Genomic DNA, 27,365 nt, shown 5'->3' with positions numbered 1-27,365 from the left:
CTCACATTTAACAATTAACTGATTTAATTTTAATGGTTTAAACAATAGTTACATCCCTAGATTAAATTTAGGAACAGAGCGTGGTCAACTAGAATGGGAGAAGACATTAGTGCAGTACATTAGAGGGGTTCTTGATGGGGAGTTCAAAGCCAGGTCGGCAAAAGTGAAGTGAAATTGTGACCCCCTGTGAAGTTTAATGCGATTGGCTTACCCACTGAGTAACCGATATCTGGGGTGAACTAGTGAGAAATCTATGGGTTCCACCTTGATTACATTTGCTATTTGAGGTGCACTGTGGGCTGCGTGAGCAGTCTGTTTCCCATATGAACAATATTAATTCAAGCCATTAGAATACAAGTTGTACATATAGATTATATTAATGGTTTAACATTGTGTAGTTAAGTTTATTGCTTGTTCCAAAACATTGAAACTTGTGGCTTCATTCTCCTTAAAAGTGCCTTGAATATCTCTCACGGTGTCTACTTTTAAAAAAGTATAGCCCCTAGACGGATCATAAGACCAGGGATTAAAACTGAATACGTTCTGAAGTAAATATTAATCTACTGTAAGCATCTTGTGTCAAAAGTTCAAATTCCATTAGAAAGTTCAAATTCTAACATTTACAAAATCATTGCATTTCCTTGACACTTTGTGAAAGGTAAAAATTACATTTGTATAAAACTCCAAAACATGCAAATTTTACATAATATGGTGTGTCCACAAAACATTGAATAAAACTGTGAAAGTGCATAAGGGTTGTGATTATTATCTGGTTATGAAGTCCACTGGATTAAATCAGACAATATCATTGTCAGTATAAAATTTGCATGCAAAACAGAAAGCAGACTGTAGTAGTGAACGGTTGTTTCATGGACCGGAACAGAATGTAACGTGGTATTCCCTCATAGACAGTTTTGATCCTGGGGCCCAGCTCTATATATCAGTGATTTGGATTCTGATACAGAAAACATAATTTTCAAGTCTGGATTTACCAAAATTTCAATTTTAAAAAAAAAAAATCATTAAATCAGGGGATATGAGCTTCACTGTCTAGGCCAGCATTTACTATTTGTCCCTAGTTGCCCTTGAAAGGTGGTGATAAGCTGCCTTCTTGAATTGCTACATCCGTTTGGTGTAGATAGACCCATAATGCAGGTATCAGTTCCAGGATTTTGACCCAATGACACTTAAGGAACAGCAATATACACTGAAGTCAGGATGGTGAGAACTTGGAGAGGAATTGGCAGGTGGTAGTGTTCCAATTAATCTGCTGCCCCTTTCTTTTGAGATGTTTGAAGTCATGGGTATGGAAAGTGGTGTCTAGGGAGCCTAGATCAGTTTCTGCAGTTCTTCTTGTAGATGGTACACACTGATGCTACTTGTAGAGGAATTAAATGTCTGTGGATGTGCTGCCAATAAAGTGAGTACTTTGTCCTAGATTGTGTCACAGAATCATAGAACCCCTACAGTGCAGAAGGTGGCCATTCAGCCCACACCGACCCTCTGAAGAGCATCCCACCCAGACCTCGCCCCCCCGTTACCATATCCCATAACCCCACATTTACCATGGCTAATCCACCTAGCCTACATATCCCTGAACACAATGGACAATTTCAGCATGGTCAATCCACCTAACTGGGAGGAAACCAAAGAACTTGGAGGACACCACATAGACACGGGGAGAATGTGAAAACTCCACACAGTTGCCTGAGGCTGGAATTGAAACGGGGTCCCTGGCGCTATGAGGTAGCAGTGTTAATCACCGAGCCACCATGCCAAGCTACTTGAATGTTGTTGAAGCTGTACTCATCTAACTAAGTGAGGAGTACTCCCTTGCAGTCCTGACTTCTGTCTTGTAAGATGGTGAACAGGCTCTGGACAGTAAAGGGGCATGACTTGCTCCAAGCCCCTAGCCTTGGAGCTACTCTTATAGCCACTGTACTTATTTGGCTTACCTGCACACAACCCACTTATTTGGCTAGTCCAGTTCAGTTTCTAGTTAATGAGGAAGATAGGAAGACACTGGAACAGACATTGGTGAACTGGGCAGATACATAGCAAATGAAACGTAATGTAAGAAAGTGTAAAGTTATGCAATTTTGAAGGAAAACTCATGACAAGCAGTATAAAGTAAACAGAACAATTTTGAAAGGGTAAGAAGAAAAGCTGGGAGATTAATATAGACAAATCTTTAAATGGTCTCAGAGCAAATTGAAAAAGTTGTTTCAAAAAGAACAGAAAGGAGCCTTGGGTTAATAAATTTAGGCACAGAAAACAAAAACAAGAAAATTATGCTAAACTATTATAACTCACAATTTGACCAGTATGCACAACTTGGCACCACCCTTTAGAAAGGATGACAAGGCCTTGGACAGCATTCAGAGAAGCTTTACTAGAATGGTACCAGTGGTGGGTCTGTTCCAGTTAACCACAAGAATTTTTTGAAATAGTCGATGAATTATGATGCCCTGTCTCAGTGGGCATTGGATGCATGTTCAATAATTACTTTATAAAGGCAAATGATTCTCAACCTAAAAAAGAAAACTCTCCTGTTGGAGATGATCATTGCCTGGAACTTGCTTAGCATGAATACTACTCGTCACTTAACAGGCCAAGCATGAATGTTGTCCAGGGCTTATTGCATGTGGACACAGACACAGAAGTTGTGAATGGTACTGAATATACCGTGCAATCATCAATGAATATCTCCATTTTGGACTTGAACAAATTGGATAAAAGGTCTTTGATGTGATCTGGCCCCAGACATCATGTGAAATATTTGTAGTGATCAACTTCCAAAAATCACAAGCATCTTTATACCCAATGACTGCAACCAGCGGAGAGATACCCATCCTTCAAATGGTTTCAATTTTGCCAGGGTTCCTTGAAGTCACACATAGTAAGTGCTGAACAAACAAAATGTTGTTTCCAGCTTCCTGACCATAAGAAGGTTAAAGACACTACAAAGATCACCAGTACTTTTTTCAAGTTGTTGGCATGCATTAAATTTTTCCAATCAATAGAAAGTTTCATTAACCAGATTTCAATGTTAATGTTCTGGCTGTTCTCTGACACAATCAGAAGCATTCAAGTTTAATTAATTCAGAAACAGATTCAATAATAAGTTTAAAAGAATAAAGAGATATTCACTGAAAAGAAGATATTTTCAGGGTGGCAGGGGCATGATTTGCCCTTGTCCTGGGTAAATGTTATGGACAATATACAGCAACTCCAGACTGATTGTGTTTGACTGGGTGATCAACATGCTGGTGCCCAGGTATCCCAGCAGTGATGAGAAAGTGAGGGCAGCACAGTGGCTCAGTGGTTAGCACTGCTGCCGCACAGCACCAGGCACCCGGGTTCAATTCTAGCCTAGGGCGACTATTTGTGTGGAGTTTGAACATTCTGTCCATGTCTGCATGGGTTTTCTGAGTGTCTTGTTTCCTCCTGCAGTCCAAAGATGTGCAGGTTAGGTGGCTTGGCCATGTTAAACTGCCCACATTATCCAGGGATATGGAGGTTGGGTGGATTAGCCATGGGAAATGCAGGGTGACAAGGCTTGGTGGGGGGAGTGGGATGCTCTTTGAACTCAATGAGCCAAATGGCCTGCTTCCACGCTGTAAGGATTCTACTATTCTACTTCCAGCTGTGACAAATGGGAAAACCAGGCTCGTATTGCACCAGGGAGCACCACAGGGGCAAGGGTAGGGAGTTAAATGCAGGTTTGGGACAGTTGTGCAAGAAAACTCATTGGGCTTCATGGAGAGAAACCCTTCACGGCACTAGTCAAAAATGACACTGCTGAAACACAATAAGATTCAGCCCAATACATTTACGTGGCATCTCTTGCTCACAGCTCAACGTATTTTAACAGCAGGTATTGGAAAATGTTAATCAAGTCTCGGGATAGGAAGACATTACAGTAAAGTCATACAGTGCCATCTACTCCCTCACCGAGGACACCTCACCACCTCTTCTTGACCTGTAGCAGTGTTAACAGTTGTGCCACCCACTTTGGTCTCACTCAATTCCTCCCCTTCTCTCATCCAGAAGAAAACAACCTATAATAGGGTAGAAAGGTGCAAGACAAATTGTGAAATGCCTGCAATTTGGCTCCACGCCGCCATAAGTAAAGGAACATGAAACTGACCATCCTGAGCAGCCAGAAGACTGTGCCCAAACACACAAACTGATTTTTGTGGCTCCCTTAACTTACTGTGCCAGGACTCTTTGACTTAAGGGCATCCCCCTTAACTTAACTGAAGATTGCACCCCTTTGACTTTGAGACTATGCCATTTGCTTGAAGCACATGCAGTGTGTTTTTTGTGTACTCTGCTGGGGCATAGTGCACGAGAGATTGATATAGCATGAGGCAGTACAGCAACATGTTCACTCCCTGACTGATTACTGCTGACTGCCACGATAAGATTTTTGGCTTTGCATCTCCACCAGAAGGTGAGTCAAAATCAAGTACTGTGCATCTGTTAACTCTGGCTGAGATGGTAAGCTGGAGTTGCCAGGCACCCTCTCCAATTTTCATGTTGTAAATTTTCAGTGTCTAGGTTCTAGTGGCCTATCTGTAGGATGCGAATGAAACCGGTGTTTTAAGTAAGGTGAGATTAGGAAGTAACAAAGACAATAATGAACAACAATCCTCTTTAATAGGCCTCTTGCCACTCATTAGCAAGAATCTCAGCTCAATGTTGGGAACTTAGTTGAAAAATACAACGGTTTGCTCCTGACATTGAGAAAGGCCTCACTCAACTTTTCACAAAATTCTCACAACAACCTTCATCTTTCAGGCCCTGGGAAGATTCTGCCCGTTGGCAATAACTTATGACAGCCATGAGTAAAACAACCAGACGTTTAGACTAAATGTCAGGCAACTAAAATCTGAACACCATGTCAAGAAGGTAAATACTGAGAGTGAAATGAGATCAGCAGAATATTAGCTGTCACAGTACAATGACATGTTTCCCATCAGCACCTTTTAGATCTTCTGGAGTCCTAAACATTTTATAGCCAATTAATAAGTTTAAAAGTGCAGTCATTTAACTCAAAAAATACAGTGGCCCAGATATGCCAATGGCTAGATAGTCATCATTGTAAACTAGAGTTGCTTTCTGGGATCACGTGCAGAAGTCCTGACACAGCTGACTTTAGGGAATTACCCAGGAAATGGAACCTTCTGATGGGTAATTGCCTTGCAACTAGAAGCCTCCAAAAAAACTTGTAAAATCAGTCTTTCTGAATCACTTAAGCTTACAAGTTTCCCAGGAAAAGTTAGAGGATTAAAAACTTGCTCTAACTCCTCAATAGCTATTGAACTGAACCCTCAATTCACAAGCAATTGTCCAAACCCTGACCCAACAACCATCTCCCCACCTGACCCTTACCTGCAGCACCTGGCAATCACCCTCTCATCCATCTGCACACAACCCACTTATCTACACACTGGTCACACTACCCTTCCATTTACTGTTACTCAATCACTGCCAAAGTAGCTTTTGGATCTTGAAATAACTTAACCTTTGAAATACAACAGCATCAAAAAAAGGGGATGATCTTGGCCTGCGAGACTATTCTGCCATTAAGTGGATTTCTCCCTGGCTTTCTCTGACAGATGCATTCAGGACAGGACAGGCACAGAATTTTGGTCAGCAAAATTGCCACAGGTAAGTAGGTAATTTTAAAGAGGATTGCCACTAGCTGAATCTGTTCTTATCATGATAACAAATTTACACCATACAAGCCAAAAATGAATTACCAAATAATTTGATTTTGGTATGGGCTAAGACAGAACATTCTTCACATTGAACTATGACACCCTTCACAGACAATATCTAAGTTTAATAACCAAATCAAACCACTTTGCATTGCCTCCCCAGTCCCGGTGAAGGGTTTCGGCCTGAAATGTTGATTTTCCCGTTCTTTGGATGCTGTTTGACCTACTGTACTTTTCCAGGTCCACATTTATTAACTCTTCGTATAGCAACTCTTTCAGCACTGCACTGAAATATCAGATTAAATCACGCGCTCACGTCTTGTGAATCAGTTTGAACCCACAACCACCGGCTCAGAGGCAAGACTGCTACCAACTCAGCTATAGTAACAAATTGAAAAACACAATTAGCTTCTGAATGCAATACCATATAAACACAATATCTTTATGCAGTATGAAACCATACAGAGCAGTATGTTAACATTTGAAGTCCTAGTCAGTTGAGTTTGCTAATTGCAGGCAAAGTGGTTGTTGACATAACTGTATTTTTTTAAAAAAAATTCAATCCCGATATCGACATCACTGCAAAGTCAGCAATTACTGCTCATCCTGAATTCAGGTTCCTTCACAATGAGGAAAAGTTATATATGGTGCTAATGATCAAAAATAGGATACAGTAACAATGAAAAACTTAAATAACTGCAGATGCAGGAAATCAGAAACAAAAACAGAAGTTGCTGGACAAACTCAGCAGGTCTGGCAGCATCTGTGGAAAGAAATCAGAGTTAATGTTTTGGGTTTAGTCCCTGAAAAGTTTTTCCAGCAATTTCTGTTTCTGATACAAAGAAACATAGAAGGTAGGAGGAGGCCATTTGGCCCTTCAAGCCTGCTCCACCATTCATCATGATCATGGCTGATTGTCCAACTCAACAGCCTAATCCTCCTTTCTCCCCATTACCTTTGATCCCATTCACCCCAAAAGCTATATACACTCTTGAATACACACAATGTTTTGGCATCAACTACTTCCTGTGGTAATGAATTCCACTGACTCACCACTCTTTGGGTGAAGAAATGTCTCATCTCCATCCTAAATGGTCTACCCCAAATCCTCAGACTGTGACCCCGGTTCTGGACACACCCACCTCGGGAACATCATCCTTGCAACTACCCTGCTAGAATTTTATAAGTCCCTATGAGATCCCCCCCCCTCATTTGTCTGAATTCCAGCAAAAATAATCCTAACCTAGTGTACCTCTCCTCGTAAGTCAGTCCCAACATCCCTGGAATCAGCCTGATAAACCTTCGCTGCACTCTCTTGACAGCAAGAGCATCCTTCCTCAAAAAAGTAAACCAAAACTGCACACAAATTTTTTAGGTGTGGCCTCAGCAAGACCCTGTACAACTGCAACAAATCAGTAGCATACTGGTTATGCTACTGGACAAAAGGCCCACATCACCATATAGTTAATGAAATGAGGAAACAGGTGAAGGATAGTTAAGAGTTAATAATGCTTGAATTGGTTGCACAAATAGGGGAGGCTGATGAATCAGTACTCCTCCATGTTGAACAACACTTTTGAGGAAGAACTAAGGGTGGCAAGGCAGTAAAATGTACAATGGGTGAGGGATTTCAATATCCACCAACAAGAGTGGCTCGACAGCTGCACCACTGATCAAGCTGGTCAGATCCTAAAAGATGAATCTGCTAGACTGGCTCTGCGACAAGTGGTGAGGGAATCAACAAGAGTAAAACATACTTTATCTCATCCTTACCAACCTGCCAGCTGCAGGTGCATCTGTTCATTGTCAGTACTGTTAAGAGAGTGACCACGGCACGGTCCTTATGGAGACAAAGAATACCCTCCATCATGTTGTGTGGAACTATCATCGTGCTAAGTGGTACAGACTTCAAATAGATCTAGCAACTCGAGACTGGGCATCCACGAGGTGCTGTTGATTATCAACAGCAGAATTGTACTCCAGTACAATCTGCAACCTCATGACCTGGCAGATTCCCCCATATTACCATCAAGCCAAAGGATCAACCCTGGTTCAATGCAGAATGCAGAAGCACATGCCAGTTCAGGCACCAGGCATACCTAAAAATGAGGCATCAACCTGGTGAAGCTACCAAACAAGTATACTTGCATGCTAAACAGCATAAGCAATAAGTGGTAGACAGAGCTAAGCGATCCCACAACCTACAGATCAGATTTAAGCTCTGCGGTCCTGCCACATCCTGCTGCGATTGGTGGTGGGCAATTAAACAACTCACTGGAGGGGGAAGCTCCACAAAATATCTCCATCTTCAATGATGGAAGAGTTCAGCACATTAGTGCAAAAGTGAAAACTGAAGCATTCACTGCAATCTTCATCCAGAAATGCCAAGTCAATGATCCATCTTGGCTCCCTCCAGTTCCTAGCATCACAGATACTAGCGTTCAGCCAATTTGATTCACTCATGTGCTTTCAAGAAACGTGTGGAGGCACTGCATACTGCAAAGGCAATGGGCCTGAGAACATTGCAACAATAGTACTGAAGACTTGTGCTCTAGAACTTGCCATTCCCCTAGCTAAGCTCTTGCAGTACGGTTAGAACACAAGAGTGAGTCAGAGCCTAGGAATACTGTGGCAAGTAACTCACCTTCTGACTCCCCACAGACTGTCCACCAGTTACAAGGCACAAGTCAGGAGTGTAATGGAATACTCCCCACTTGTCTGGATGGGTGCAGCTCCACTAACACAGGAAACATGACACCATCCAGGCCAAAGCAACCTCGTTGATTGGACCCACTTTCACAAATGACTACTCCGTCCCACTGATGTTCTATAGCAGCAGTGTGTACTATCTACAAGAGGCACTGCAGAAGTTTACCAAGTCTTAGTGACCAAGAAAATCAATTGATAAAACAGGAATTACAAAGTTGGAGACAATTTGGGGTGCATGTAGAGGTACTAGACAAGGGATAACCAGCTCTATCATATCGGCAGATGAGAAGGTGTCTCCGAAGGGATTTATAAGACAAAAGCAAGGCTCGTGGCATGAGGTTTTCAAGGAAGCCTGGGGCATCAAGATACAAGGGTAGATTCACTGGCAGTAAGAAAAGCAATTCTGAAGATTTCTTTGGCTTTGTTAGCAACAAATGCTTGAGCGTGTACATCAATTCATATTAAAGCTGCATTTTTGCAGGGAGCCCAGCTCAACAGGTAAGTTTATTCTTCCTCCAAAATAGGCAACAAACACAATGGGACAGTCTGGAATTTAAATAAATATGTATACGGCCTAAACAAAGTCTCTAGGTGATGCCTCTAGGAAGAAGGAAGAAAACAAGGGAGCACTCAATGAATGTCAAGGCACTAGGAAGCTCAGAGGAATAGAGGGATCTTGGGGTGTTTGTCCACAGATCCCTCAAGGTAGCAGAAACATTAATAAGGTTGTTAGGACGGTATACAGCATATTTGCCTTTATAAGTCATGGCATAGATTATAAGAGCACGGAGGTCAAAAAGAACTTTGATTAGGTCACAGCTGGAGACAGGAAGGATGTGGTTGCACCGGAGGGAGGGCAAAGGAGATTCACCAGGATGTTGCCCAAGATGGAGCATTTCAGCTATAAAGAGAGGTTGAATAAGCTTAGGTTCTTTTCTTTGGAGCAGAGAAGGTTGAGGAATACCTGACAGACGACTATAAGATTATGAGGGCACGGACAGGATGAATATAAAGCAGCCAATCAGATCCCCTTAGTCAAAGGGTTAATTATAGAGGAACATAATTTTGAAGTGAAAAGCAGGAGGTTTAAAGCTATTTAAGGTAAAGCTTTTCTAATCTAGAATGCACTGCCTGGGAGGGCATTTGAGGTGGGAAACCTCAATTTTTTTTTAAAAAAGTACTTGGATGAACACATGAAGTGGCGTAACAAGCAAAGCTATGGGCCTTCTGCGGGAAAGTATGGCTAATGTAAGTGGTAGTATATTTTTGGCAGTACAGACTTGATGGCCTGAAGGGCTTCTACCATACTGTTTAATTCTGTGATTCTAGAATTTGATATTTCTTACTAAGGTCTGTCTTATTAAAATTAGGTTCTCTTCAGTTAAAAGCATACCCAGTCATGTTTTACTGGCATCATAAGAGGCAGCTTTCAAACTTATGATGCATGTAGATGCTTTTTCTGTGGGATGATAGAAGTGAATTTGAAAACATTGTCGTAAGTGAAGCAGGTTTCAAAATTAAAAGTCAGGCTTCTGGAGCTTGAATAATTGGAAACCAGGCAGAACAGATCAACTACCATGTTGCATCAGCAATCTTACTTGGAAAATGTTAGCCCCTTTGCTATTAGTCAAAGTCGGGCTTCACAAAATGATAGTGGCTTCCAAAATAGAAATGGAGGAATTACTGTCTAAGTGGACTGCTGAATTGGTTGGACACTCAGAGGCTGCCAGATGTCAGTTTTGAAGTGTTAAGTACAAATCCCAAGAAGGAAGATATTACTGTAAAAATTTAAAATGTAGCATTGTATTTTTAAATTTCCATCATTGGGAGATACCAAGAACATGAAACCTCATGTTTTTAAGTGAAATGGTTGGATAGCAGCTGATGGTCTTTCAAAATGAAGCAGCAATTTTTAAGAAACTGTTGGACATTGTAAAGACAGTATCTTTTTATTTTACTTTATTTTTGATTGCAGACTGAATTAGGGTGAGAATTGTTTTACAACAAAGCACCGAGGAAGGAATCACTGCACTTTTAAAAAGCAAGTTACCGAAACTCATTTACGTCATGTTTACACTGTTGCTTTGCAAGCAGTGGGGGAAGTCCTAAGAGGACGTGGCAAAGACTCCAGGTGTGTACGTAAAGTGACAATACAGTGTGGAGCTGGAGGAACACAGCAGGTCAGACAGCATCAGAGGAGCAGGAAAGTTGGCGTTTCAGATCAGGACCCTTCTTCAGAAGGGAGAGGAGGAAAGGGAGCTGGGAAATAAATAGAGAGGAGGGGTGGGGCTGGGGAAGGTAGGTGAGATGGTGATAGGTGAGTGCAGGTAGGGGGTGATGGGGATTGGTCAGTGAGATGGGTGGGGCGGATAGGTGGGAGAGAAAATGGAGAGGTTGTGTCAGGTCAAGGAGGCGGGGATGAGGGGGAGGGTTGGACACAGGATGAGGCCAGGGGTGGGGAGATTTTAAAATGAAAGGCAAATGAGGTGGGGAGGGAAATATCTCTTTGCTTGGGAGATCGGATTGTAGGTGGCAGAAGTGGCGGAGAATGATACGCTGGATGTGGAGCTTGGTGGGATGATATGCGAGGACCAGGGAGATTCTGTCTTTATTTTCGTAGCTCACTCCGCGACTCCCTCATCCGCTCTACACTCCCCACTAATCCCACCAGATCTGGCACCTTTCCCTGCAACCACAGGAAGTGCTACACTTGCCCCTACACCTGCCCACTCAACTGCATTCAAGGCCCAAAGCAAACCTTTCATATCCGGCAGGGGTTCACTTGTACATCCGCCAACTTGGTCTACTGTATCCACTGTTCCCGACGTTGCCTCCTCTACATTGGTGAGACCAAGCATAGACTCAGAGACTGTTTTATCAAGCATGTACGTTCGAAACATGATAAACGACAAACTTTGTGGTCACTAACCATTTCAACTCCCCCTCCCACTCCCTGGGTGACATGTCCATCCTGGGCCTCCTCCAGTGGCACAATGACACCACCGGCAAACTGGAGGAGCAACAGCTCATATTCCGCCTCAGGAGCCTATAGCCCAATGGCCTAAACGTGGAATTCACCAGTTTTAAAATCACCCCAGCCCCGTCCTCATCCCATGTCTAACCCTCCCCCTCTCATCCCCGCCTCCTTGACCTGTCAAAACCTGTCCATCTTCTCTCCCACCTATCCCCCCCCACCCATCCCACTGACCAATCCCTACCACTCCCTACCTGCATTCACCAATCACCATACCATCTAACTTCCCCAGCCCCATCCCTCCTCTCTCTATTTACTTCTCAGCTCCCTTCCCCATCGCCATTTCTGAAGAAGGGTTCCAACCCAAAACATCAACTTTCCTGCTCCTCTGATGCTGCCTGGCCTGCGGTGTTCCTCCAGCTCCACACTGTGTTGCCTCTGGCTCCAGCATTTACAGTTCTTTCTATCTCTGCATGTAAAGTGAGATTTGCTCATTGACTTATGACCAGTTATGGGTGCCAAGGGCTATCACAGCCTGACAACAACTATTTAATTCACTCTTGGGTAGGAGGAGGTAGGGTCAAAGCCGAGAATGAGGAGAAACTACTTCTCTTAGAGGATTGTGATTCTGTGGAACTCACTTCCCCAGAGTGTAGTGGAGGCAGAATCAACCAACAGATTCAAGAAATAGATATGTCCCTAATGAAAAGCGGGATAATGGACAATGGGCAGTGGCCAGGAAAGTGGGTTCAGACCAGAAAATGATCAGCCATGATATGTTAAATGGGGAAATGGGCTCAAATTGCCTACTCCTGCTCTTAATTCCTATGTTCTTATGGGTAGCTTAATGGTTTATAGGTGTGAATGATATAGGCAAACCCTTTGGACTGCTGAAAGGGTTGCTGATATGTGCACTACTCTCTCTCTCTCACACTGTAAAATACTTAGACTGAAAACAGCCAATTTATTTCCTCCCAACAATTTCTGTAAGCTGCTTGTTTTAACCAGTAAGACCGAGACTAAAATTTGTAAACCAATCACTCTGTGCCTCCTATGAAAATGTGACAGAATCTGAAGGGGCAATTTAAAAAAAAAAATCATAGAACGGAAGGACTTGGCAAACAAAAGGAACATTCCAGCCAATCATGATGACTGGTGGTACTGAACTGTTCCCTGAGTTTTTATCTCTCCACACATGACAACAATGCTTCTCTGTCTGCCGGTGTGTGGAGGGGTCAGAAAGAACCAGCATGGATCAGAATTGGCTGCTCAGTCATACCCACACTGCAGTAAGCCAACCAAAGTGAAGAGGGAATTTAATCCCATGGCCTTGTAACAGGTACAAAAAAAACGACCAGCAAGGAAAATTATAATCTAGAAGAAAAATCGAGAGGGTGCAGTTGTAAAGCCAAACCCAAAGCTCTGTGTGCGCAGTCGACGGCTAGAACTTGAGCAGTGAAGTCCGAGAAATGATTGCTCCTGGAGAAGAGACACAACGTGAGTGCTTGCTTGGTAGGGAACCACAGGAACACTGCTTGAAGCAAAGAACAGACAACTGTGACTGGAGCAGTAAATGTCAAACTTTACTAGAAGCACGGGAAGAGGACCATTTTAGACAAGGAGCCGTATTATGAGTGTCCAATTGATACGGCACCATGAGGAGACTGCTCAGAAGAAAGGATCAATCCAACTCACTAACTCTTTCAAAGGCTTAAACTTTTCTATCACCAAACTTTTGTCGACTTGTTCAGAGGGGTTTAGCACATTTCAGGGTCAGAATTGCTTGCCTGAGATTCAGATATTCCAAGTCCAGCCACATGGCTTACACCTTTCTCTCTTTATCTTTAACTGACTATCTAACCTTCTCTATTAACCTTTCATCTCGTATGTCAGGTCTAAGAGCCAACTTGGAGGAAAAGGTTGATTTTGGGGTAATAGTCTGGGCAGTTAGTAGTTTTAACAGTTTGTACCATTGCCATTGCAAACAACTTTTTGTTAGTAATAAATAGTTATTCCTGTTTTACAACGAACAAACAGTACCAGAAATCTTCATGCAAGTATAACTTGGGAAGCAGGTCAATTCAGAGGAGTTATTGGGATGACTTCACAGAACTTGCATCACGTAATCGACCCACAGTTCTCCATTTTGTGTTTGTCTGTGTGGTTAATTCAGTATTCATGACATAATGTCAACAGTTCATGATTCTTTACTTGTGGTTAGAATTTATTTGTAATAAATAGTAGCTACTGCCAAGTAAAGAAACCTGGTCCACATTTACTGTCAACCTGGGCTTTGCCAATAGGTAAACTGGTGACTTAATGAGCTTTGATAATTTGTTTTAAACATTTGTGACGACTCCTGGAACAGTGAAGTTTGATATTCAGTCTGATGTGACAACACACTGGCAAAAGGGTGCTTGGAACATTGACGTGCAAAAAAAAAGGAAGCTGACAATTTTGCATTTTTTTTTAAAAATATAGATTGATTTAGCTAAAAGGAAAAAGGGGACTCTTATCATGTAACGTGGTCTGAAAGAATACTTTCGACCTAATGGAAGGAAACAGATGATGAACGCAATAAGAGTTAATTCGATTTGAACTGGTTGTATAAATATGGAATCTAGTAATCAGTGGGGTGAGAGTTTTGTGAAGTGTGGCTAGCTTGAAGCTCTCACATGGAAGTGCGGAGTTAAATTCTGTTTAAGTACAGTTACCTTTGGAATACAACGACCCAGAGCCCTGGATAACTGATCCAGAAATTAAATTCCATTGTGACAACAAATTATAAGTGTAGTAATTAACAAAAATGGGATTAAAGTGCCGGGATCAGTAATAGTAACCATGAAAATAATGAATGTATTAAAAACTCATTTGGTTCACAAATATCCTTTAATGCTGGGCTGGAATTTATCAACCATCCTTAACTGGCCTTGAACGGAGTAGCTTTTTAAGGCAATTGTAGGTAGCAGTTAAGAATTAAGCACATGGTGTAGTTTGGGAGTCACATGTAGGTCAGATTGGGTAATGATGACAGATTTCCTTTCCTTAAGTGGACTAGATGAGTCTTTATATCAATCAACAGTGGTTAGATGGTTGTCATTAAAGCAGCTTTTAATCAGTTCATAAGTCTGGAATTTCAACTTTCACCATCTGCCATGGGTGGATACAAACCTATTTCCCCAGAACATTCTCTGGGACTTTAGATTACTAGTCTAGTAACATTGACACAACGTCACTGCCTGCCCATGAAGTTATACAGCCAAATAAATAAAAACTGATGAATTACCTACTATCGACCTACGCTTCAGGCCAGGCAAAGGCCTCAAAGTGCTCCTCATCAACATTAGAGAACCTGTACAAAAATTTGGAGAACTGTCCAACAGATTAGTCAAGCGACAGTCCAACACAATCATACTTGCCACATAATACCATGCAGTTAATAACCCAAATTTTGCACCAATTCCTGCATAGCAGCAATGGTGCACTGGCATACAGTCAAGAGAGTGTTGGTCTGGGAGTCCTCAATATCGAATTCTCACTCCACGAATTGGCACGGCATTAATAAAACATTGGCAAGGAAACCTCCTGCTGATCATCAGCAATCTTCCACCATCAGCTGATGAATCAATTACTTCTCCATGCTGAACACTATTTGGAGAACTTGCTGAAGATAGCAAGGTCCAGGGTGTACTGTAGGAGTGTGTGGGGATCTCAGTTTCTTTTACCAAGAGTGGCTCATTGGTATCATCTGTGAACAAACCTTGGAAGAACAAAGTTGTTCTAGTTGACTAGTTCTGCTGCACATAATGAGAACATTAGCAATAAGCAGCCTCAGCCTCACCAATCCTCCCAATGCAGATGCATTTATCCATGACAACACTAAGTGAACTACGCACCCTGTCCTTGTGAAGAAGAAGCTCCATCTTCACAGTGAGGATACAATCTATTGTCTTACATGACACTATCACAGTGCTAGATGAGAAATATTCAAAACAGAACAGCTCTAATGGCTCAAAACTGTTTCCCTCACTTCATTACTACCATCAAGTCAGTGGAGCAACCCAGTTCAAAGAAGTGTATGGAAGAACAGGAACATGGAATTCAGCACTAGTCATTTGCTCAAGACTGCTCATCATTTAATTAAGATCTTGACTGATCTGGTTGTAGTCTCAACTCCACTTTCCTATTTGGCTCCATTACCCTCAACTGCCATCAACAATTAACTCTATCAGTGTTCAGAACTGAATACCTGGTGCTCCTCCTGCTTGTGGAAGTCACCCGTTCCCTTTCTGCCTGAACATTTTTATTCTGCAGTATGAAGAGAATGCATCAACGAACCAAAAAGGACCAGAGGGATAACTTGTTCATGCAGAGCGTGGTGTGTGGGGAACAAGCTGCCAGAGGAAGTGGTAGAGGTGGTACAATTACAACATTTAAAAGACGTCTGGATGGGTATATGAATAGGAAGGGTTTAGAGGATTATGGGCCAAATGCTGGCAAATGGGACAAGGTCAGATTGAAACATCTGGTCGCTGCGGATGAGTTGGACCAAAGGGTCTGTTTCCATGCTGTATGACTCAGACAAGAACAGAAGTTATGGGATTCAAAGGGAAACCTCCAACAGCTAGAGTCATACCCAACACAAAGAATAATTATTGTGGTTGTTCAAGGTTTTAGCCCCAGGATATGACAACATAAGATCCTCAGGCAATGCACTGGGCCCAACCATTATGAGCTGCTTCATCAACAACCTTCCCTTCACATGAAGTCAGAAGTGGGAATGTTCACATAATTCAGTGTTCAGTCCCATTTGTAACTCTTCAACAGTGTTTTGATAAGATCACACCTGAAGTACTGTATAAAATACTGATCATGGAAGGATGTTTCAGTTCAGAGAAGGTGATCCAAAACATTGACTCTGCTTTGTCTCCACAGATGCTGCCAGACCTGCTGAGTTTCTCCAGTTATTTGTTTTTGTTTACTAGTGTAACACCTGGAATGAGTGGTTTGCCTTATTAAGAAAGGCTAGACCTGTATCCTCTGGAGTTTAGAAGAATCAGAGGTGACTTAATTGAAATGTGTAAGATCCTGGGGGGACTTGACTGGGCAGATGTTGAAAGCATGTTTCCTCTTGTGGGAGAATCGAGCTATTTTGAAAATAAGGTTGTTGCCCATTTAAGCCAGAGATGTGGGGTCATTTTTTTCTCTGAGGGTTGATGCAAAACTTTTAAATATTTTTAAGACAGAGTAGACAGATTCTTGATTATGAAAGAGATGTAAGATTATTGGGGGTATGCAGGAAAGCAGAGTTAAGATAAAATCAGATCAGCTGTGATTTTATTGAATGGTGGAGCAGAATTGAAGGATCGATGTCCCATGCTTGTTCCTTTTTAATATGTTATGAAAGCAGGCAGAGGGCACAGCTGACTTTGATAAACTTTGCATCTGTTGTCACCAAAGAAAAAAACACTGCCAAAGTCATTTAGAAGACATTGGTGGGATAAAAAAAAATTAAGAAAACAAATAAAATTAAAAGTTAAGGCTGGCTTTGCTTAAGATTTGCTATAACTGGTTCAGATGTATCTGAGGATCTGAGAGAAATAAAGGTGGAAATTCTTTTGTCACTGGTCATAATATTCCAATCCTCCTTAGATATAGGAATGCTGCCAGCGTATTGCAGAATTGCAATTTGATTAAAAAAAAAGGGGTATAAGATTAAACCCAACACCTACATGTTCCTTAACCTTGATGTGAAAGCTTTCGGCAACGATAGCCTGGAACAAACTTAACAGTCACTCGGACAAAAAATTTGGGAAAGCCAAGACAGATTTATTGAGTGCAAACCACATTTAACTGATTTGACTTGAGGTTTTTAATGAAGGGATGGTGAATGTTGAGAGTAAAAGTTGAGGCCTACCTCTGCTTTGCATTTTATGGTTTTAAGATCTAATGAGATTGATGTGGTCTGCATGAACATCCAAAAGACGTTTGATAAACTATCACATAACAAGTTTGCCAGCAAAGTTGAAGCCCATGAAATAACAGATACATTAGCATGGATGAAAAGCTGGCAAATGACAGGAAACAGAGTCATAGAGACAGGCTGATAGAGAACTATGGCACAAGAAAAGGATCTTTGGCCATTCACATTCACACTAGACTAAAACAGCCATCTAACTATTGTAGTTCCAACATTTGGCTGAAGGCCATGTATGCACTGCTTGGTGTCCCAGTGAATAAGGTTGTTTTTTTTTGGATTGGAAGGTGTTGACTGCTGGAGGAAAATCAGCTCAGAGTTGTTGATATGTATTTGTCTGGCGGGAGTGTGCAGCAGGTCACTGTCATGTGAAGCAGACTTGGGAGGGAATGTGCAGCAGGTTGCTGTTGGTCAAGTAGTTTACATCAGGAGATGTTATTACAGCTGAAGAGTACAGTTAGGAAAGTCACTTTTAAAATATTTAACATTTTAATTAATTGATTAAAATGGAGAATGCTAGACAGGTGATGTGTCCACCTGTAGCTTGTGGGAGCCAATGCAGTTCACTCTGAATACATGCGCAGGAACGTTTGGCTGCTTGAGGAATTTCTGCTCAGTTGTTAATCTGGAGCCTGAGCTGCGAAAACTCCAACACATCATCTGATGGGAGAACTACCTGAACCGTGTTTCAGGAGATAGTTACAACCTTACAAGGGGCAGCATGGGGGCTTGGTGGTTGGCACTGCTGCCTCAGTGTGCCAGGGACCTGGGTTTGATTCCATCCTCGGGCGACTGTGTGTGGAGTTTGCACATTCTCCCTGTGTCTGTGTGGGTTTCCTCCTGATGCTCTGGTTTCCTCCCACAGTCTAAAGATGTTCAGGGTAGGTGGATTGGCCATGCTAAATTGCCCATAGTGCCCAGGGATGTTTAAGTTAGGTGGGGTTAGACATGGGAAATACAGAGGTAGGGGAATAGGTCCGGGTGGGATGCTCTGCGGAGGGGTGGTGTGGAATTGTTGGGCCGAATGGCCCGTTTCCATACTGTAGGGATTCTATGATTCTATATTCTGAAGCCACTATTCAGCAAGGTCCAGAAAACATTCAGGCTTCAGCTGACATGAAGCAAGTAATATCTGTGTCACATGGAAGTCGCACAATAACCATCTGCAATAAGACAGAATCTTGCCTTTCATTCAGCAGCATTACCATCACTAAATCCCCCAGCAACATCTGGGGAAAAAGTCTGGGGCAAGTATTGAGGAGAAACTTTAATGGATCAGCCAAATAAATACTGCAGCTTCAGAAGTAGGTTAGAGGCCGGATTCTACAGCAAGTAATTTATCTTCAATTCTCAATCTACAAGTCAGAAGTGTGTTGCAACACTCTTCATTTGCCTGGATGTAGCTCCAACAACACTCCAGAAGCTCAACATCCAGCTCAGACAGCCAGCTTACATTTGCATCCCGTCCACATTCTATCCACCACTGGCAAACCTTGGAAGCAGTATGTACCACCTAGAGATGCATCACAACAGCCAAGACTCCTTCACCAACAGCTTCCAAAACAATGACCAATACCATCTACAAGGCAAAGAGCAGCAGAGGCATGGGAACTGAAATAACTGCACAAAGGCCGGTATCCCGTCACCAAATCAGCATGTACTAGGGCACAGTACACTAGCTGTGGTCAGCCAGCTCAGAGTCAGTCCTCAACTGAGGAGATTCTAATCTCCTGGTTATATTTTTTTTTTAAACCAGAAAAGCACCCATGTGGCCAGGATATAAGTGACAAGTAGAGCCCTGGCAGGGGCAATGCTCATGTGAAAGAAAAAGTGAAGAGGGTAGGGATCAAACCAAAATAGAATTGGGAGGGGAAATAAAGCACCCTACCTAGGGAGGGGGGAGAGGAGAGGGGAGGAGGGGGGTGACGCCATCCAGAGATTTGGATAATGAAACAAAAACTGTTATTCAGCTGGGAGCCAATGTAGATTTGCAAGCACCGAGAGTTTTGTTTGAGTTGACACAGAGTTTAATCAGTTCAAAGTCTCAAAGTTATTTAAGATGAAAGGTGGGAAGTTAGCCAGGAGAGAATTAGAATAGTCCAGCACACAAGCACAGAGGCAAAAAAAGGCATGATGAGTCTCAATAGCCAATGAACTAAAAATGAGGTCAGGAGGGGTTGGGGTTACCTGAAGGAGTCAGGACTGGAGATGAATGTCGTTACAAAGATGAAAGTAGGTGGCCTTGGTGATGAAATAGATACGTGGTATAAAGTTCATTTGCAGGTCAAATCTAATAGTAAGGTGTGACCATAGCATAGTTATTAATTAGGAATCCTTGAAATATTTAAACCAAATTAGCTCAACAAAAAAAAAAAAAAAATTACCAGAGGCAGGTCACAAGATTCAAAGTTGTTCTGAAATCACACTGCCACACAAAAAAAAAATCAAACTACCATCTGCTATGCAAGCTACATGCCAAGGTTCGGAAAAAAAAGTTGATTACTTAATTGGCTATGACTGTGAGCACCGTCTTCATTTGGAAGTCAACATGTTGGCGGTAATGAATATTCATCAAAACCAGAGAAACTTCCTGACAGTACCCCATTAAGAGTTTAACATGATGGAGGCCATGTTGGGTAGGTGATGTTCTTTGCACAAGCCCAGTGTACAAAGTGTCTCTTTGTACGATGTCTTAATTCTTGCTTAGTTAAGGCAAGAAATCAACCAGGGGACTTAAAATATACACAAATGATTATTTGTGAACAGGAAGCATATTTGCACCACAGTACAGGAGGAAAGTGAACTTTCGTTTAGTAGTAGTGCCAGGCAACTTAATCAGAACAAAAGCTAAGCTCTTTAACTTATGTTCAATCCTTTGTAATTTTTTTTATATATAGAAAACAAATGTTTTCAATAAACAAAAGGAGGCACAAGTCACTTGATATCTGGCTTCTAAATTGCAGACGGCTGAAAATCATCGGTTAAAAACTGCTGACTTGTTACTGCGGTCAATTTCCATGGCTCATTTGTTGTGTGCCACATACAATAAATGTCAGACATTCACTTTGTTTAGATCTGGTATAATTCCTGAAAAGAAAATGATCTTTAAGGTTAGCAATTTTTATTTTGGAATGGAACTGAAAATACTTTCACAGATATAATGTTTTTATTTGAGTGAATTTTCCACAGTTGCTGTTATAAAAAATGTACTTTTTTTTCCAATGTTGGAGAAGCCTTCACATGCGGAAGGACATACCACATATGCAGCATGCATTACAATAGTAAGGAGACACCACTAACACTAATATTTAGATAGGAAACAGCAGATTCAGCCATATACCGAGTATGATCAGGTTTAATATTTTTCACACTAATTATAGTTTAATGAAGATTTAATTATATAAAATATTAATGCCTTTTCATCAATTTTCTGTTCCTATTTCCTATGAAGTTACTTCAGTGTCTACTAAATTACACTGGAGTAAATATAATTTGCATATTAATTCTTTTGATGTATTTACAATCCAACTAATTTCTATGATTAATAGTGATGGTATAAGTTTCAGATTAGACGGCAACATGTCGATTAAGCTGCCTGGCTGCAACTATAGCATTCCGACCCAGAAGAGTTTCTATTTAGGTGTTCATGTGCATGCTCAAAAACTCTTCCCATTATTCAAGTCAAATTTAAACAGTTATTAGCAAGTCCAAGGGATTCCCCCCAGGCACATGTTGTATCAATATGTCATGTCATGTCATGCAACATCAGATCTGACATGGTTTTCATTCAGTGTTGGGTTATTCCCCAACTACACAACTTTATCATCTGTTTGAACCGGAAACCACACAGACAGAAATAATTCTTGACCAGAAATGCTTCCAACTATGAATCTGAAGGTTTGGGTAGGTGTGATTATGTTTTAAAAAATTTCCAAACAGCAGTTTTGAAGGTATTAGCAACTAAAATAAAATTTATTCGATACTGAGAAAATATGCATGCGTACTATCATACAAACCTTTCAAGGCAAGACTCTTATTACAGATTGAGGGTCTCAGAGGACCTTCAAATTTAAAATCCAGGTAAACTTTGTAAGTTTCAGACTCCATTAATTGCCACAAATGTTTGTTTATTCAGGTAGATTTTGTTTAATATATTTGTTCTTAGGATGTGAGTGACAAGGCCATATATTACTCACTTCCAGGTGTCCCGAGAAGGTAGTGGATCTTTTAGCGATTCTATTACTCTTACAAGTGAATGATTCACAAAGTCACTTCATTTACCATACAGCACGTAGTCAGACCAGTAGGGCTGGCACGTTCCCTTTTATAAAAGGCATCAATAAAGCAAAGAAGTCTCTTTTAATCCATCATCATATTTGTTGATTTTCAATTTCACAACATGCTATGAAGAATGTTAAACACAACTAAGGAGTTCCTTCTTACAGCCAACTATATAGACAATTTTCACAATTATCAAGATGAGAAATCACTATTTAGTACACAGACTTTATCCAAAAATACATGATTATCGACTAACAGAATTTGGGCATAAAATCCTAAAAGAATTGTCTGCACTGATACCAGAAACGTTTACTATGCAGCACAATATCAAGAAAAGGTTTTGAGTTCTGAAATTATACAGCTATGAAGTACTAATGTACAAATTTGTTTATGTGAAGTTGCTCTATTTAAATGGAAGGTGCTATCTGATTTTAAATATGACCACTAAGATTGTAGAGAAAAAAACTGCACATAAATGCACTATGGATTTGTATAGAGCATTCTAATGTAAACTCAGAACTACAGTAAATCAAATGCCCAGCCTCCACTTCAGAAAATACTCCAAAACATCCTGAACTTGGCTAGTCCTATCATCTCCAGGTCAGCTTGATTCTCAGACAACTAAACTGGGGAAAAGATCTTCACACCTAACTTAACTTTGGAGGAGGAGGATGTAGGTACAGAATTCAGGATGAAGGACCAAGAGGCTCTTGAGCAGTTTGACATGGTGAACAAGGTGGTGTAGAAATTTTGGCCTGTTTAAAAGTGGACAAATCCAGATGTCCAGTTGAGATAGCTACTGTGGGGGACGAGGGAGGAAATTTCAGGGGCATGAAGTCAAAATTTTAATGCCTTTCTGGCCACAGGGGAAGTGCCAGAGGATCGTGGACAGATAATTTGGTCTCACTTTTCAAGCAGGGTAGAGATAAACCAGGGAATTACAGATCAGTGAGTCTCACATCAATGATAGGGAAAGTACTGGAGAAAATCTATCTTTGCTTGAAGAGGCAAGGTTTGATCAGGGACAGGCAGCATAGCCTTTTCAGAGGGAGATCATGCCTAACAAATCTAGTTGAATTTTGAGAGGTTGTGTCGATGAGGATAATGCGATTGATGTAGTTCATAATGTTTTCAGCAAAGCCTTTGACAACGTCCCAATTGGGAGACTGAATTGAATGAATTAGCTTTGTTGTCACATATACCGAAATGCGTACAGCGAAAAAGTTACAAGTTGCCACTTACACGCCACCTTAGGTACAAGGTACCTAGGTACAGATTATTTGCTACAAGTTCTCAGAAAAAAAATAGAAAAATAAAGAAATAAAAAGTCCAGCATTACAGATCGTAGGAATAAATTACAGAGTAGAGAAATAAAAAGTACAGAACAACAGTCCCTCCAACCCAGTTCTTGCTGGCACCCTGACTCCAGGAGACCACTCTGGAATCACCTTGAGGCCGGAAATCCACGCTGAGGCCATGCAGGGCCAAAAGGCCGCCAAGGGCCACCAACAGACTGCCTTGCCAGGCCTGTGCTGAGGCCAGGAGTTCAGGACATCGCCAAGAAGAGAAAGAGTAAAAAAAGAGGGAAGAAAAGAAATGGATGGAGCAGGTGAGCTCCGGCTTAAACTTCCTACAGCGCCACTATCTTGGAAACGTAAAGAAGATAAAAGCACATGGGATCCAGGGTAACTTGGCAAGTTGAGGGGTGGGGGAAAAGTAAGTAAATCTGAATTGCCACAAAGACTGACTGGGTGGTTGACAGTGAGGAACAGTGTCTTAGGTTACGAGGGGGAGATAAACAGATTGGTCAGATGGGCAGATCAGCACCAGGTGGAATTTAACCCTGATTAATGTGAGGAGATGGACATTGAAGTAGTAACAAGACAAGGGCAATGACAGAACAAAGGGAAGTGCAGAGAAACAAAAGGATTTGGGGTGGAAGTTCTGGAAATCTAAACAAAAACCAAATTGTTGGAGGAACTCACCAGGTCTGGCAGCATCTGTGGAGAAAGCAAAGTTAACGTTTTGTGGCTGGTGACCATTCTTTCAAATGGGATCTTGAGGTGCTTGCCCACAGATCCCTGAAGGTGCCAGGATAATAGAGTATTAAGAAGGCATGCAGACCTTTATCAGTCGTGGTGTAGATTGTTAGAGCTGGGAGGTTGTGTGAAGCTGAACGAAACTTTGGTCAGGCCACAGCTGAAATACTTGTGTTGTTCTGGTCACTGCACTATAGGAAGGGCGGGTTTGAACTGGAGTGGGTGTACAGGACTTTCACCAGGACGTTGCCTGGGATGGAGCAGTTTAGATTTGAAGAGAGGCTAGTTAAGCTTGGGTTGTTTCCTTTGGAGCAGAGAAGGTTGAGCAGGGACCTGATTGAGCTATATTAGATTATGAAGGGCACGAACAAGGTGCATAGGAAGCAAGAACAGAAATTACTGGAGAAATTCAGCCATCTGGCAGCATCTGTGGGAAGAGAGCAGAGCTAACCTTTCGAGTATGTGACTCTTCATCAGAGCAGAACTTCATCACCAGTTCTGAAGAGTCACCAGACTAGAAACGTTAACTCTGCTTTCTTCCCACAGATACTGACAAGCCTGCTGAGCTTCTGCAGCAGTTTTTGTGGCAGATCCCCAAAATCTGCCATTCTTGGTTTTATTTTCATGCATAGGAAACAGCTGGTACTCTTAAAAGGTCAATAATAAGGGGTCATAATTTTAAGGTGAAAGGCAGGAGTTAGAGAGGATTTGAGGAAAATATTTTCAACCAGAGGGGGGTGCTAATCTGGAATGCACTGTCTTGGAAGGTAGTTGTGATAGGAAACTTCAATACATTTCAAAAAGAAGTATTCTGTAGAAGGGTCACTGGATCCAAAAAATTAACTCGTATTTCTCTCCACAGATACTTCCAGACCTGCTGAGCTTTTCCAGCAATTTCTGTTCTTGTTTCTGATTTCCAGCATCCACAGTTCTTTTGGTTTTCTGTTTAACATTTAAAAATACTTGGATAAGCATTTGAAATGTCAATCTTCAAGGCTGTGGGCCTAGTGCTAGAAAGTAGGACTCATGTAGATACAGTATAATGTTTTGTTGGTTTAGCCAAATGGCCTCGAGGTTCTGTACAGTATGATTCTTTGATTCTATGATCTAAATGGGTCTTTGCATACATCTTGCAGCCACCACTTCAGCAGCAAGGTAGCGTTCTTGGCCGAGCCATCTTCAGCGGCTTCATTAATGACCTTCCCTGCAGCATAAGGTCAGAAGCGGGGATGTTCACAGATGATTATACAATGCTCTGCACCATTCGCCAATACCTCAGATACTGAAGCAGTCCATGCATGGGTTTCCTCTGGGTGCTCCAGTTTCCTCCCACAATCCAAAGGTTTGCAGATTAGGTGGATTGGCATGCTAAATTGCCCATAGCGTCCAGGGATGTGCAGGCTAGGTGGATTAGCTTTGGGAAATGCAGAGTTACAGGGATAGGGTAGGGAGGTTGGTCTGGGTTGAATGCTCTTTGGAGGGTCAGTGTGGACTCAATGGGCTGATTGGCCTGCTTCCATACTGTAGGAATTCTATGATTCTACGTCTAAATGCAGCAAGACTTGGACAATACCCAGATTTGGGCTAACAAGTGAAAAATAACATTTGCACCATTGTATCAGGCAATGACCTGAACTCCAACAAGAAAATTTAACCATTGACCTTTGATATTCAATTGTATTAATATCACAAACTCTCTCCAAACCCCAACTATTAACATTCTAAGACTTACTGAACTGAACTGGCCAGATAAGTACTGTGGCTACAACAGCATGTCAGAGGCGAGGAATGCTGTGAGAAACTCATCCCCTCACTCCTCAAAGGCCGTCCACCTACAAGGCACAAGTCAGAGGTGTGATGGATTACTCACTTGCTTGGAGGTGTCCAGCTCCGACAACATGCAAGAAGTGAGGTTGTTGACTTGCTCGCCGAGCTGGCTTAATCTCGTTCAGACGTTTCGTCACCATACTAGGTGACACCATCAGTGAAGCCTCCGATGAAGCAATATTATTCTACTCTGCTTGGAATTTATACTGTCTGGTCTGTTATGGTGAGTACTGTCATTTCCAGTTTTGATCTGCATGAGTTTGTATATGGGGTCCAATTCTATGTGTTTTTGATTGCATTACCGGTGGAGAACCATGCCTTTAGAAATTCCTAGAAGGTACGCACAGGAATTCCTAGAGGCATGGTTCTCCACCCATGATGTAATCAATAAACACATTGAATTGGAGCCCATATACAAACCCATACAGAACAAAACTAGAAGTGACGGTACTCACCAAGGCAGACCAGACAGTATAAATTCCAAGCGGAGCAGAATAACATCGCTTCATTGGAGGCTCCACTGATGGTGTGACCTAGCATGGTGCCAAAACATCTGAATGAGAACAAGCCAGCTCGGCGAGCAAATCAACAACCTCATCCACCACCTGAGCTACAGATCTTTGCCAAAACTTTAAACACGCAAGAAGCTTGACACCATCCAGGACAAAGTAGCCCCTTGATTGTCTGTGGATGTAATGCCAGTGGCCGCAGTGTGTAATGTCTACAAGATTTCAATGTAGAAATTCAGCAAAGCTGCTTCCAAAACCACAACCACCTCCAAGGACAAGGGCAGCAGATACACAGAAACACCACCACCTGCAAGATCCCCTCCAAACCACTTATCTGGTTTTGGAAATATATGTCTAGTCCTTCAATGTCACTGGGTCAAAACCCTGGATCCATCTCCCCAAGAGTCTTGTAGGCACATCTACACCACATGAACTGCAGCAGTTCTGCAAGACAGATGACTCCCACCTTCTCAAAGGCAACCAGGGACGGACAATAATGTTGGCCAAGCCAGTGATGCCCACATCCCAGGAATCAATTAAAAAAGGATTGCAAAGCACCAACACCAGACAGTCCCATATTCTGCTGCTGGACAGTGATTCAGACTAATATAAAGTGGAAAGTTTAATTACCAGTTTTGTCTCCAGAATGAAATGGGCTCTTTTGGTCCAATAATAGTTATGTTATTGCTTTTATGCTGCACACAAACCCCACCAACATACCCTGTGGTGTAGAGTCCCACATTCTAATTGCTCTTTATGTAAAGAATTTTCTCCTGAATTTTGTTGGATTTATTGGTACCTTTTTTTTTGGCCCCTAGTTCACCTACAACACTGTTAGGGGGAAGAGAGAGATCCAAGATTTTGATCAAGTGAAGTCACCGGTGGGACAGTGAATGTTTGTGGATGTGATGCCAGTCAAGGAGCTGCTTTGGCCTGGATGATGTCAAGCTTCTTGTGTTGGTGCTGGAGCTGGACACCTGCAGGTAAGTGAGGAGTTTTCCATCATGCCCACAAAACTCGCCCACATCCAGAAATATTTCTCCATGGCAACCCTATCAATCACTTTCATACTTTAAACTTCTACCAGGTCACCCTCCAGTTTTCTCTTTTTTTGAAGGAAGAACCTAATGGACATAATCTTTGGTGTCATCCTAGTGAATTTTGTTTTTGCACTGTATCTAGTGACTTGGTCTTCTTTTGGGTAATGTAGAGGCCACAACTGTATGTCAGATAACAAGGTGTAGAGCTGGATGAACACAGCAGGCCAAGCAGCATCAGAGGAGCAGGAAGGCTGACGTTTCGGGCCTAGACCCTTCTTCAGAA

The sequence above is a fragment of the Rhincodon typus genome, chromosome 22 (genome assembly GCF_021869965.1).
Source record: "Rhincodon typus isolate 14 chromosome 22, sRhiTyp1.1, whole genome shotgun sequence".
Classification (NCBI taxonomy): Eukaryota; Metazoa; Chordata; class Chondrichthyes; order Orectolobiformes; family Rhincodontidae; genus Rhincodon; species Rhincodon typus.
This window is presented reverse-complemented; position numbering follows the sequence as displayed.